This window comes from Ctenopharyngodon idella, chromosome 1 (genome assembly GCF_019924925.1).
Source record: "Ctenopharyngodon idella isolate HZGC_01 chromosome 1, HZGC01, whole genome shotgun sequence".
Taxonomy (NCBI): Eukaryota; Metazoa; Chordata; class Actinopteri; order Cypriniformes; family Xenocyprididae; genus Ctenopharyngodon; species Ctenopharyngodon idella.
In genome coordinates, this window is record NC_067220.1 from 42,232,309 (window position 1) to 42,245,673 (window position 13,365).

The 13,365-nt window shown below is 36.5% G+C and overlaps 1 long non-coding RNA gene across 3 annotated transcripts in view; it reads right to left on the minus strand.

The window, feature by feature from the left end:
- Nucleotides 1–13,365, minus strand: part of LOC127516853 (uncharacterized) — a 54,034-nt gene that overhangs the window by 4,839 nt on the left and 35,830 nt on the right. The window contains exon 2 of one of the 3 annotated variants that reach the window (XR_007931127.1): nt 68–144. The exons of 1 other annotated variant lie outside the window; for it this stretch is intronic. This is a non-coding gene — a long non-coding RNA (uncharacterized LOC127516853). Of the gene's footprint in view, nt 1–67; nt 145–4,818; nt 4,927–13,365 lie in introns of those variants that run through there. One more of the 3 variants, XR_007931148.1, reaches the window with a different exon arrangement.

Here is a 13,365-nt window from a genome sequence, read left to right on the forward strand (position 1 = left end):
ATTTTTTTTGTTTTTTTTTCAAATATCAAATGTTCAAGTATGAAAAGTACAGTTACTCTAACCTTACCAGAGGATTTGTTGAGAAGATGCTTGTTGGAGATTCCTCACTGGTTTGCAGGTAGTTCTTATATACGTAGCAGTGACCTGTAATCATATTAGTACTGTATGACTGGTCACACAGTCACACCAAGACCAATATTTAGGACAGGCAGGTCTGCCTCTGTGACAAAAGCTTTATTCTTTCATTGTTGTTTTACCTTTGGTTTTCCTTCAGTTTTGTAACCCTGACAGTGTACTTAAGGGGTGTTTAAATACTCCACATTTTTAAATTCTTATTGCCACCTGATAAGAGCCACAAAGTCGCGCAGTGACGTGGGTTATTCAAATAGAGAACCACTAATGCAGAGTGTCAATAATGGCACCACAGCAAACACACTTCTGAATCAAACTGCGTAACTAAATATATAAGTGACATTTTCCTTCCTTGAGTGTTTTGGTACAATGCAAAACACAGAACTGAACTGTTATACTTTTAGTTTTACTGCCTCTAACGTTTACAAAATCCCTCCTTGTGACAACAGTACAGGCTTCATAAAGATGTTATCTGGCTCTGGAATGTTTTTGGACCATTTACACTGCCGAAATACTGATCAGGGGAGTCCAAAATAATTTATTTGATTTTGTTTTGCACTGTAGTTATGGTTGTTCAAGAGCACAAAAGCTTCCCAGATAGCAAGCAACCATTGAAACAATGCTAAATCAATGTTAATGCATCAACGTTAACTGCATTGAGTCAACATCACTTTTGCACCCGCAATTGATGTTGAAAAAAAAAACAACGGTAATGGCATTTAATCAATGTTACAGTGTGATGTTTGTTCAAAATCATGTTTGCACTTTCAGAAAATGAAACACAAGAACTACAACGAACTTTCAGCACAGTCATATCAACTGAAAAGACATTAAATATCTCTTATTACTAACCAGACTGACTTTATTTCTGTCATTAGTCTACAGTTCCTTTTGGGAATTAGCAGGTTTAGATGTTGATGTTTTATTGAAAATATTTGGTCACTATTATGGTGATCGCTGTTTCCTTTAGTTGGGCAGTTTGACTCTTTGCTTTTTACATGTTTGTGGTCTTTGTAGCAGTGTTTACCAAAACATCATTTGTTACAAAGAAACCATAAACAAAGATGGTCAGGTAATATAGTTTTCATCATTATAAATTCTGATTCAATTTGTGAATTTGAATTGAGGCAGGAAACAGGATTTGGAATTACAATGCAAATTTGAAAGGAAATAGAATTAATATTCAATTCAAAGAAATTCATATGCCCATAACTACAAACCGAGTTTGTTAAGACAAAATGTTGGCTTGTTTTATTCATTTGAAATGTGTAAAAAGCCCTTTTAGGGTTTATAAGCCGAATAACCTTTGCTGAATAACCTGACTGTTCTTGCTACACCAAATTTGACATCAATTTCTGATGCCAAACCTGCAGCATACATGACTTGACAGAATATTTCTCTGCATTATTATTTGAGCGCACAGAGTTTACCTCTATCAAACGATGCTTAGCAGACACAGGTTTGACGCCTACAGACTTTGTAAGCAAATGTCAAATTTAACAACCTTCATCTGTCACCTACATGCTTGGGTGAACGAGACCTTAGCTGTTTTTTTTCTCTCTCTCGTCTGACCAGAAAGTAGATGATTTGGACATACATTTTGGAAGTGCTTTTAAACTCTGATCTATTGAGTATCGTAGGAGGCCGTATCAACACTTGCATTTTGAGTGTATTTATTCATAAGATGAGCACGCTGGGCCATTCAGATGATGGATTACGCATGTGTTTTCTGAGTGTGAAGGCTTCCTCCATCCGCATTAAAATCTGATTTGATCATTAGGTCGTTCATTGTGTCTTGTGCTCAGAGTGGCCTTGCGCAGAACATAAACTGTGTTGATTCCTCTAGTGGACAAAGAGAAGTAGATTTGCATTAGCAGAAAGAAAAACAGTGCTTGCAAGCTAGCAAAAGAAGTTAAAGTTTCAGGCCATTTCAGGTTTTAGTGCTTTGGTTCTGAGTAAATTAAATGTTGAGGAGTGAGTAAAAACTGCAGGGCGACTCACTTTTCTACATATTTCATTAGAAATCCAGCAGCTCAGCTATTTTCAAAAAGGTGTAGCTTTTCCAATAACAAGCTACTTTAATGAGTTGCAGAGTAGTAGCTTCACATGGTATCACAAACTGCCAAATACTCTTGTAAAATGCGATCTCTCTCTCTCTCTTTCTCTCAAAGGAACATTGGGAAGTCCAGTTCATTTAGGCAGTGTGAACTGTTTTGTTTGACAGTTCATGTAAATTTTTTTTTTTTTTTTAAAGAAGTGCTTACATGGCATTTTCATTTTGTGTCTTGGTTTTTACAGCTACATATTCCAATGCTGCTGTTTGTCACTATGTTTCCAAATCAGTTATAAAAGTTAGTGTTTTTTTAGTTGAATTATTTGTATTTAATGTATATTTTTCTGTTCAATGTTAATGCTATCACCTAGATGCTAGATACATTTTGCTCTAATTCAATTATATATGTTTAATTCATAATATCAATAATTAGGTCTTTTAAAAGTTATTCAAAGTAGCTTCAAAGATACTTTTTATTTGTGTAGCTTGTATTGTAGCTAACAACTTACAGTTTCAGAGTTACAGTTACATTCCCAACATTGCCATGAAGAGAATCATAACACAACAGACTCCATCCAAAATCTTTTCTGACTAAATGCAGAGATAGAGGTTATATTGATGCAAAAGACAAAAGACCAAACACAATTCAATATGCAAATGGACTCCGAATGCAAATGTTATAGTTATGTCATAATTGTCAATCAGATTTTAAATGCAAGAATGCTATTAAAGCTAAATGACACACTATAACTGTACACTTATGCACATGCACTCAGCCGTGTAGTGTGTGACCGTTATAAGGTTATTTTGTCATATTAGCCCCTCCCCCTCTGCTACACAATTAAAGCTGTGACAGTTGAGTTCATCAAGTGTCCAACATTCCACACTTCGTTTCCCCCCCGGTTAATTAAGTGCATCTTCTGTGTATTTAAAGTGCACATTTTCTATTTGGAATTTTCAGTGTGAACACATTACTCACACTGTTTATACTACAAAATGGCATAGAATAGTAAGTATGCAAATTAGGACACACCCCAAGTTTAGACTTACAAGCTTAAATTTCCTTGAAGTCCCCTTGTGGTCAATAATTTTATCCCTTAAAACTCATCTTTGATCACCAAAATTACATATTTAAACATTTTTTCCTGTGAAAAAAAAAAAATCTTCATGCCCTAAAATAGCTTGAATGTAACTCTACACCCTTGCCTCATTTAGTATACGTGGATCTATGAATATACTAGGGTGACCATTTGTGCCATTTTCCCAGGACGCGTCCTGTCCAGGATTTCTAAATTGCCTAAAATGGCTTGGGCCCTTGCCTCTTTAATCGTGAAAGTGGTCATATCGATGTGCCCCCGGAACGCGATTTAGGAACGTGATTTCTACACGGAGGTCTGTGCAAGCCACTGTTCTTATTGACAGTCTTCATGCAATGCATTAAAATGTTGTCGTATTTGCAATGCTTTGACCGTTCTCTGTAGATCCAGCCTTCTCGCAAGCCACGATTGGTCGATTATGTATAATGCACGCTATTGGTCAAATTAATTTTCAGTCATTACCTTTCACAAATATGAAAAACAAAACTGGGACATTTTATGCATCCTGGACAGGATGCGTCCTGGGAAAATGGCACATATGGTCACCCTAAAATATGCTAATTAGCCCGCCTCCATGCACAAGCTCAGAGATCCACTTGGTCAACTTACTGAGATAAACGATACACAATGGTATCATTTTTTTTACAACATGGGACACATGACGGTAACTAATATGATTAGCCTTTGGCTTGACTAATATCAAACAGCTGCAAATAAAATGTTGCTAATGTTACACAAACCATGTCAAACAGCTGCCTTCTATAAATCAGCATCCTTAGAAACGCTTTGAACAACTCAGAACGTCAGTGGAGAAAGGCGTATAGTTCATCTTAATATCATAATATACATCATACAACCGCTATATTGCTAAACGTAACTGATTTTTCACATCAACAGAAAAATATACTCGGATAACCTGGCTTTTCTTGAGACTCCCCTGATTCAGAGCGGTCATGGTTAAGGATATGCTAAAGCCCGCAGACATGTTGATGTGATTGATTACAAGGTAGTTTGTGACGTAAGAAACACCAGCAATTTTCTTTAGATCACTGCAGTTTTAAATAGAAAATACTATGAATTTGCACATAGTTTGTCTTAAAGCATATTAAAAACACCACATAAACATATAAACAACATTAAAAACTTGATTTTCACCACAGGGGGACTTCAATTAAATTAATTAAGTCCAACTACGGCTGAAAATTAAGTTTTAATGAATCTGCACATTATGCAGAGATTGCATAAGTCTAGTCTTGATTTCAAATAATTTGATGTGTTAATCAGAAAGAAACAAATGTACGAAATTTTAGTAAATCAAAGAAATGTATTTTTAGCTTTACTGAGTGAGCTGACCTTTTGAAGCTCTGTATGTTCAAGGTTTGATTTACTGTGTAATTTATGACCCTTCGGTGTGTGTGTGTGTATAAAGGTTCTTGTAATTGTGGTTCAGTAAGGGTTGACAGAGCGCAATGTTAATCCCACACACACAGAAGCACAAAAGAACACTTGACATTTTCAAGCAGGAGGATTACTCACCAATTCAATTATATCTCTTGGTATCTCCTCGTTTCTCTCTGTTCTTCTTAAACCCTGTACAGTTAATAAACAGCCCTGGTGTAGGAACAATCCACAGTCCTCTGTGACTCTCTACAACTTATCAAGAAACCTAAACTCTTTCCACTGAGGCCTTGAGATCCTTGTGTGTGGATCAGATTTTGCCTGACTAAAAGTGCCCATTGAGGTAGTAAAGCTACACTATGTGGATCAGCCAACAGCCCTCAAAAGGATGAAAAATTAGTAATTATATAAAATAATATCTTAATGAGAATGTAATGCAGAAATTGTCCTGTGAGAGTTACATTTAGAGGAAAAATAATGTACAGAAACAGTTCACGACAAGTCTTAAATTTTAAAAAGCAAAACGGAGCACAACCCATGAGTCTCAAGACATGTTCTTCAAAGCTTCAAGTCTGTACATTTTTTTTAAAGACATGGCACTCATGGTGCAACATGATATGATGTCACGCAATGACCAAAGACACCCATGTATGCGTGCAGAGATTAATTAAAAACAACAATCATTTAAATAATATCAAAGCAATTTAATAAGATAATGATAAATATTATCAATTAAATATTCAATATTTAATATCAATTAAATAAGCCCCTGATATATAGGAAAGACCTACGTTGGGAAATATATAGATAAAATATACAGAGTAATTAAATAATAAAAATATAATATATAAATATATATTATACATACATTTAAAATTATATATCATACCAACTCTCAAAATGATTTTAGCATGGTAATGAATATGGTAATGTTAAAGGGTTAGTTCACCCAAAAATGAAAATTCTGTCATTTATTACTCACCCTCGTGCCGTTTTACACCCGTAAGACCTTCGTTCATCTTCGGAACACAAATTAAGATATTTTTGTTTAAATCCGATGGCTCCGTGAGGCCTACATAGGGAGCAATGACATTTCCTCTCTCAAGATCCATTAATGTACTAAAAACATAATTAAATCAGTTCATGTGAGTACAGTGGTTCAATATTAATATTATAAAGCGACGAGAATATTTTTGGTGCGCCAAAAAAAAACAAAATAACGACTTATTTAGTGATGGCCGATTTCAAAACACTGCTTCAGGAAGATTCGGAGCGTAATGAATCAGCGTGTCGAATCATGATTCGGATCGCGTGTCAAACCGCCAAACTGCTGAAATCACGTGACTTTGGCGCTCCGAACTGCGGATTCGACACGCTGATTCATTACTAATCCATCACTAAATAATTTGTCATTTTGTTTTTTTTGGCGCACCAAAAATATTCTCGTCGGTTTATAATATTAATATTGAACCACTGTACTCACGTGAACTGATTTAAATGTGTTTTTTGTACATTAATGGATCTTGAGTGAGGAAATGTCATTGCTCCCTATGTAGGCCTCACGGACAAAATTAAACAAAAATATCTCAATTTGCGTTCCGAAGATTAACAAAGGTCTTACGGGTCTGGAACGGCATGAGCGTGAGTAATAAATGACAGAATTTTCATTTTTGGGTGAACTAACCCTTTAATGTATTTGGTGTTGATGGACTAGATCTGCTGCTGCTGTTGATTATTGCTGCTGCAGAGCAAGTTTAGCCTTGCTACTGCTAATAGATACACAGACACACTGCTGTGAGCATGTAAGATATGCTGCTGCTGCATAAATAGACACAAATAAATCCTGTAGCAGATCTAGGCAGGTGGAGCTGGGGAGGTGGAGGGGTTCAGAGGAACTCTGATAGCCTACAGCAAACACTGTATTCTATTTAAATGTTGAGTAAGCGCAAACCCTCGTTTGGCGTTAAAAAACTACTGTTGGGATTTACTAAAGACACGAAATTAGGCGTGGAAAATTAGTTGTTTTTGTGGCTGACCTTATTGCATATGCATTTCTAGGAGTTTTTCTTTCAAATGCAAAACTTATGGGAGGAGAGTATTTAAATGAATCATGCAACACGATTTACTAATGTTTGTGCTAGTCAATTTACTGGTATTTGCGCCATTATTTAACGCCCAAAAAAAAGCATGTCTTAACCCATTTTGCAACATGGCTGCAATTGTTGCTGCTAGGATGAGACACCGCAGAGAACAGAGAGCGTGTGGTAGAAGGGAGAAAATATTTTCCACTTGTATTAATTTCTTTGGAATGCCAGAGGAAGACGTTATCTGAACATATCGCTAGCCAAGCCATGTTGGCCTATATATATGTATATGTACATGTTTGTCAGATTACACGTAACAAGTTGTGCCTGTGTTGACCCGCACCTGATGAGCATCAGCTCTGCTTATTTGCGACCCAACGCTAATTTGTGCTGCTCTTGATAGATTGCATTGGTCATTATGTAAATGATTTGACCGCGTCTGTGTTCTTTAATTTGCGCGTCAGCAGTAGATCACACGCAAAACTTGCCACTCCCTTTGGTGCATTTGTGGAATTGCGCTCTCACGCTAATATGCCCCGTTTAGTAAATCTGACCCTATGACTGGATCATTCTTGCTGTGATTATTATGTTTCTAGCAATGTATATGTTTGGCAACAGTTCTTCTAACCCTAATTAATAGAGTGTGTAGTTTTCATTTCTTACACAAACATGTTGGAAGATGTATCATGGCCATATTCCAGGAATACAAAGCCAAGATTCATCAGGCTCAAATTGTGAAAGAATGGTTGTGATGGAGCATAAAAATCATTTTCACACATGAATTGGTACCTCTGAGTCCAGACCTTATATATATAACCTAAACTTTAATTTTATTATAAACGTGTGATTACACACCTTTAACCGCACATTAATATTGAGGCAAATTGCTGTGCTGCCTATCAACTGTAAACAACCTAAAGTGTTAAAATCACTATAATGCACAACCTCTCGTGGCTCATTGCTTTGTTTCTTCTTCATCATCTTGCCTGCGTTCACAGAGGAACACAAACGCTGCAAATCATCTGCTGTTGTCTGTGTGTTTATCGCTGGTAACAATCTCAAGAACAGCTACTGTTTGTCTTGTGTCAGTGTTTTATAGGCTGCTTGCATTGATTTCTAGTCTGCACGTGAACGACTCTTTAAATATATCCCCGTTCTTTATTTAAACTTTCCATTAATAAGGCCAGAAAAGTTAGTTCTGATTGTTATTCATCTGTTCTACCTCACAAAACACTACATGCAGACTCTATACACACATTCAGCATCAAATGTGCTTGAAAAGTGTGCTTGCGCTTATTTCTTTAAAATAAATGACACTTGCTTTGATGTTATCTAACGCAGTGTCATTCTGACAGTGATTTATATATTGCTTAGACGCACTTTATTTTGTTTATTTTACGTTTATTTTGGTGCAGCTGGATCCTTCACTTTATAAGTGACATTCTCTGGAGGCCTTGTCTTGGTGACCCTGCAGTTTGAAGTTCAGGTAAAGCGTTGTGATTTTAATGTGCTGTGACTGAAATCTTTAATAATGAAGATGCTCTTACGTAATGTGTGATTATTTCGATGGTGTGGGATGAGAAGGCCACGACAGCGATACTCCCTGAGGAGCTGACGCACCTGTTTCAAACACCTTGAACTCCTGCGTCCCTCCGCTGCAGGAACACTGAGTAATCGACCCTCACCATCTCTCGCCTTCATTACAGTTAAAGCGAGAGTTCACCCAAAAATTACAATGTAGTTTTAATCACCCTCATGACGTTACAAACCCGTAGGCTGTCATTCCAAACCCATTTTTCTGTTAAAAACACAAAAGAAGAAATATTTTATAAATCTTCACACATAAAGTTACAATGTCTATCAAGCTTCAAAAAATTAACAAGATGTCCACTTGTCTGCAGATTGTTGTGCATATTAGCGATTCAAGTGTAGGAGAAACACTTGGTTACACAATCAGGATAACACAATCTACAATATGTGGCTGGTGTGAGGAAAGAGTTTGGCTCAGATTCAAACAGAAATTCTTCTTTTAATGACTTTTTTTGACATTATTGCCCTCAATAAAAAAAAAGTATCAAAATGAATTCTAAATTAGAAATGAAAACCGTGCTCAGCATAAATGATGTGTATGCATGAATGGGACTTTAATGCGTTTCATGTTTTTTTCTTTCATTTTTCAAACATGAAGTGATTCTGAAGAAAGTGTGGTGTTTGCTCATGCAAAAGCTGGCAATTGAATGCTAAAGTGTTCTGTTGGAAAAATAAAGGTTTCAAAAAGGGGGGTTTCATAGTGATACCATAGAAGAACCATTCTGGGTTCCCCAAAGAACCTTTTAGTAAACGGTTCTTAAAAGAACCATTTTTTTTTCTTCTTAAGGTGAAGAACATTTTTTTATAATCTAAAGAACATTTTTTCCATTATAAAGAATCTTTTGTGAAAATGCAAAGGTTTCATGGATGTTAAATGTACTTCATGGAACCATTGATGCCAATAAAGAAACTTTATTTTTAAGAGTGTAGTGTGTTCTGGGTTGCTGGCTGGTTGTTTACTCAAGTCTCTGTGATCTTCTGGTCTCTATCTATGGTTCGGGTCCCTTCTTCAATGTAAATCTGGGACTGTTTTATGGCCTCTCCTCAACACTCTTAAAAATATTGGCTCTTTATTGGCATCAATGTTTCCATGAAGAACCTTTAACATTAAAGGAAACTTTCAATTCCACAAAAGGTTCTTTATGGTGGAAAAAGGTTCTTTAGAATTTTAAAATGTTCTTCACATATAGGGGCCATTTACACAACAGTGTTTTCAACTAAAAATTAAAAACTTTTATGCGTTTTGGCCGCTCATTTACACGACAACGTGGTGGGAAACGCAAACTTTTGAAAACGGGTTTCAAAGTGCAAATTTTTGAAAAAGATCTCCATGTATACTACAAAAACACGATTTTGTGACGGTGACGTCATGCGTGTGCATATTACATGTTTGTTCAGTCTATAGACACATAGGGCCCTATTTTAATGATGTAAGCACATTGTCTGAAGCGCATGGCGCAGGTGCACTGTCCGAATCCTCTTTTGCTAGTTTAACGTTGTCTCACCAGATGCATGGTCCAAAAGGGTGTGTTTTGGGCATAACGTTCAATAAACCAATCAGAAACCAATCCCATTCCCTTTAAAAGCCAGGTGCACTCGCGCCATGGCAGATTCACTATTTACATGGCAGAATTTGCAAGCGGAAAGACTGAACGCTTCTCCAGAGAGGAATCCTTTTATTTTTAATATTTGGCATGTTTGTGTGCTGCTGCATGTCCCTGTGTGTGTGACAATCAGAGTGTACACGTGTTGTACACCCTCCTATAGGTGCATATTACTAACGCGCCCTTTAAATAACAACAAAAAATAAATAAATATTGCACCATTGACTTTAGACCAGGTTTCAGTTGGTCAATGGCGCAGTCTATTTCAGTTGCCTCAAAATAGCAACATGCCAACAATGCACCTGAACACACCTCGTTTTCAGACCAGCACGCCCACGGGCGAACAGATTAGTACAAGTGCATTTGTTATTTAAACAACGTGGCGCTGGACGTGAAAATGATAACTGCGTCGGGCTGAAACTAGCAAAAAACAGATGTATGATAGGGCCCGTAGTGTTTCTTAACAAAGTGACCTCGCCAACTACAGGCCTGGCATGAATAATACAGCAGTTTTAATTGTTTTTGCGGATCTGTGTGAACGGGATCATTTTGACAACATTGTCGTCTGTACCCCAAAAACTCAAAGGAAAATCTTTTCCATTTTTAATATATTGTTGTCGTGTAAACGTAGCCTGAGTTGTGAAGGTTCCTTTAAGATCTGTTCACTGAAAGGTTCTTTGGGAAATACAAAATGGTTCTTGTATCGCATCGCAAAAATACCCTTCTGGAACCTTTATTTTTCAGAGTGAACAAACAGCATTATTTGAGCTATAATTGGATCAGTAATGCGCTGAAGTTTAATATTGTTTATATCGCTAACCCTATTTGATCAAAAACCACTAACAACTGACTCAAAATGTCATGATTTGGATTCAAACTCATCAACCTCATGAGCACCACAGATGAATTCATAAGCGTGACCACGGCCCCAACAAAATGCTATAACTGTTCATTATTTTCACATCTGTATGCAAGTCCCCAGTGTGTTCATTTATGATGTTTCTATTAATGTGAGTCACCTGTCAGAAAGAACCCAAAAAAGCGGCTTAATTGCAGCTTTTTTGTTTTTATAACAGAGGAAGTGGAACTAATCCTACTTTGATTTGCATGTCAAGGTGCAAAAAGAACAAAGAAAAAGAATAAAATGTTCATGACGATCACATAATGATGATGGTACAACGAGAGCAATTGTTAAAAAGGAATAAAGTTTTCTCACCTGCGTTGACTCTTCCTTTCTCTCTTCTTTTTATTGAAATGTAAATCAATAAGGTTACAAGCAAGTTGGTGTTTAGCACTCTACAATCAAACTCATTTACATTTTAATGAGGATGAGAGAATACAGAGAAAAGGGGATAAAAAATGGATTGACTGCTTCATAGGAAGAGGGAGAGAAAGAGCAAATGAGCAGAAAAACTGAGGTGGGAGAGAATGAAAGACAAGGGAGAAAATTAGAAGGTTTTTAGGATGAAAGAAAAAGCGAGTTGAAGAGAGGATGAGCTGGACATTCAGCCCTCATAACAAAAAACTCATTTCACACCCCAAAATATTTACATTTGAAGAAAAAAAATTAAAGTTTGGTCAGAAAGTGTTTAAAGAATTGAAAGAAAGATTGTTTAAAGAAATTAATCAAATAAATGCAGCCTTCGTGAGCAGAAGATGCTTCTTTTTTTAAAAAACATTAAAAAATCTTACAGACCCCAAATGTTTGAACTGTAGTTATGGATAGATGACTTATCATTATTGCTTATTTCTGTGACTTTTTATCATCATGTGTTTGTTCTTATAGCTCTGTGCATCACAGACTTTACTGCCTAAATACTGAGTGTTACTACAATCACTTTGATGTAGAAGCTAGAGTCGTGCTATAATAGAGAGAATTCAGTTGCTAAAAAGGTTGCATGGATTACTCATCTTGAAGCGCTTCTTCATCTGTCGCCTTTTTATTGCATATTTTTGGACTAAGTGCATGTTTTCTTTTAAATGCATGCAGTTTGGACATTCCTGTTAATGGATTAGTTCACTTCAGAATTTAAATTTACTCACCCCCATGTCATCCAAGATGTTGATGTCTTTCTTTCTTCAGTTAAATAGAAATTAAGGTTTTTGAGGCAAACATTCCAGGATTTTTCTCCATTTAGTGGACTCCACTGGGGTTCAACAGGTTGAAGGTCCAAATTGCAGTTTTAGTGCAGCTTCAAAGATGGAGTTTTTTGCCCTACCGTGTTACTTCTGCCTACGTCATGCGTGACCTTTCCAACATGATTACGTAATGCGTGGCGCATCGCAGAGCAGTGCAAGACGAGCATTTGTGGTTAAAAAGTATATCACTTTTTTTTTTATTTAAGAAATTGACCAATCTTTTCGCTAGACAAGACCCTTATTACTCGGCTAGGATCATGTAGAGCCCTTTGAAAAAGCCCTGCACTGAAACTGACATTTGGACCTTCAACCCATTCAACTGTTGAAGTCCGCTATATGGAGAAAAATCCTGGAATGTTTTCCTCAAAAACCTTAATTTCATTTCGACTGAAGTAAAAGAAAGACATGAACATCTTGGATGGCATGGGGGATGAGTAAATTATCATGAAATTTTCATTCTGAAGTGAACTAATCCTTTAAGGTCAAAAATGAAGTCTGAACAGAAACAAATCCAAGAGATCCAACGTAAAAATACATAATTCTGTCATACAGTATTAAACTGTAGCTTATAGATAAACTGCCTTAATTTGATTTAACAGTTTTAATTGTATTTTTTACTGGCATTTTGTTTTTGACCTTCCATGCCACAAATGTCTCTAAACTCAGCTGATCCTGATAGTAACAAAAACTATGCACATTTATTTCATTTGTTTAAAACTCTCTGTGTAGGAACATGTATTTCTATCCTTGTGGGGATTCAAGTTTTAAAAACATCCCCAGATAAACAGCAAACCCTGACTGAAACTTTTTGTGGGGGTTCTCACAAAGACTCAAAATTGAATAAATAATACATGTATCACAACAAATAATTGGGTTATATTTTACGATTATTGGGTTATTATGATAATAGAAATCCATTTAGATGTGATTTAGATGGGAAGTCCTGATAAGACACAAGGATAAATATACATGTGTGTGAGAGAGGGCACTGTTTTCCGACATCTTGTAAACCACCAAATAAAACTCAATTAGATTGAAAACTAAATTCCTCTGGAGCGTCAGAAAACTGAAATGCATCTAACAGAGACTCGTCTCACCCTCCATCAGCTCCGAGTCACTTACGGTCCGTCTGCACAGCATGAATCTTTCAGACCCAAAAAAGGTAAGGGCTGATTGTAATAGAGAATGACACTCGTGTACATTCCAGTCACGCAGACTTAATCAAGATCACTTCTGAGAGTTCAAATATGTCTCCACTAGTTGTAAAC